Genomic DNA, 2,178 nt, shown 5'->3' on the forward strand with positions numbered 1-2,178 from the left:
CTATCCATCTGTCGGTTCTCAATCAGGCCGGAATAGAATCCAGTGATTCTTTTGCGTCTGTCACTAACGCCAGCCCTCAGGAGTTTGAAGCTCGTCACAGTCATTCAATCATTGAATCCTACTCAGAATACCACAGACAAGGTTTAGACCTTCCGGATTCTCTTGAATGCCGCCATCAGTTCTAGCTTATACCACGAAGATTCTGATTAAAGAATCCAAGAGATATCTACTTAATCTAAGGTAGAACGGAGGTGGTTGTCAGGCACACGTTCATAGTTGAGAATGATGATGAGTGTCACGGATCATCACATTCATCCGGTTTAAGAACAAGTAATATCTTAGAATGGAAGCAAGCATGATTGAATGGAAAACAGTAGTAATTGCATTAATCCATCAAGACACAGCAGAGCTCCTCACCCCCAACCATGGGGTTTAGAGACTCATGCCGTAGAAGGTACACAAAAAAACGTGTAAAGTGTCATGAGGTACAGATACAATGTCAAAAGATCCTATTAATAGTGAACTAGTAACCTAGGGTATACAGAAATGAGTAAATGACATAAAAATCAACTTCCGGGCCCACTTGGTGTGTGCTTGGGCTGAGCATTGAAGCATTTTCGTGTAGAGACTCTTTCTGGAGTTAAACGCCAGCTTTGGTGCCAGTTTGGGCGTTTAACTCCAATTTTTATGCCAGTTCCGGCGTTTAACGCTGGAAATTCTGAGGGTGACTTTGAACGCCGGTTTGGGCCATCAAATCTTGAGCAAAGTATGGACTATCATATATTGCTGGAAAGCCCAGGATGTCTAATTTCCAACGCCGTTGAGAGCGCGCCAATTGGGCTTCTGTAGCTCCAGAAAATCCACTTCGAGTGCAGGGAGCTCAGAATCCAACAGCATCTGCAGTCCTTTTCAGTCTCTGAATCAGATTTTTGCTCAGGTCCCTCAATTTCAGTCAGAAAATACCTGAAATCACAGAAAAATACACAAACTCATAGTAAAGTCCAAAAAAGTGAATTTTAACTAAAAACTAACAAAAATATACTAAAAACCAACTAGATCATACTAAAAACATACTAAAAACAGTGCCAAAAAGCGTACAAATTATCCGCTCATCACTTGCAGAAAGAAAGTGAGTCAGGCATGGCAGGACGTTAGTTAGGACGTTAGTGGCATTAGCGTTTAGTTTAAACTTGGGTTCGAAAGCATTAGTGACGATAACTTTGTCACTAACGTTCCAAACCAGTAGATTCATGTTAACTTCAACATTAGTGGTACTAACGTGACCACTAACGTAGCCTCTTAGCCCTTCGCAAGCGTTATTGGCACTCACTTTTACCAATAACGCTGCTCCTTGTCCCACTTTCCCATGGTAATGATCCACGTTAGTGTAACTAACGTGGCCCTTAACGTGGGCATGCCAAAGCTCGAGGGCGTTAATGACACTTACTTTTGTCACTGACGCTTCAAAGCGCCCCTTCTCCCCACGTTAGTGCTTCACGTTAAATGCATTAACGTGACCACTAACGTGGGTGTACTTGCCATCTCCAATGTTAGTGACAAAGGTGAGTGTCACTAATGTTGGCCTATCATTCCTTGCTCCATGTTACCATTCACGTTAGTGGTCTTAACGTGACCACTAACGTAGGAAATCTTGGTCTGGTCCAGCGTTAGTGACAAAGGTAAGTGTCACTAACATTGGCCTATCTCTTCTTATTCCGCGTTAGAGTTCACGTTAATTGGTTTAATGTGACTCTTAACGTGGCTATGTATGGCCCTTTGGAACGTTACTGGTGTTTACTTTTACCACTAACGTTGGAGCTCCCCTTTCCTTCCACGTTAGTTCCCACGTTAATGTGACTAACGTGGGTTATGATGGCTTTCGAAGGCATTACTGGTGATAACTTTTTCATTAACGCTGCAAGCAAGCATGCTCCATTCCACGTTAGTGGTCACGTTAGTGAAACGAATGTGGCTGCTAACTGATAAACCCCGTTTTGACAGTTTGTCTTGTATTGATTTTAAGAGATTTTTAATACCTTTTACCCTCATTTATTCAATAAATTAGCATAGTTTTGTGATTGTCTCCTTATTTGTGCTTAGATGTGAAAACATGCTTTCTAGACATTAAAGTAGCTAAATTCAATTCACCTTTGATTCCACTAGATGCCTTGATATGTT

This window comes from Arachis hypogaea, chromosome 7 (genome assembly GCF_003086295.3).
Source record: "Arachis hypogaea cultivar Tifrunner chromosome 7, arahy.Tifrunner.gnm2.J5K5, whole genome shotgun sequence".
NCBI lineage: Eukaryota > Viridiplantae > Streptophyta > Magnoliopsida > Fabales > Fabaceae > Arachis > Arachis hypogaea.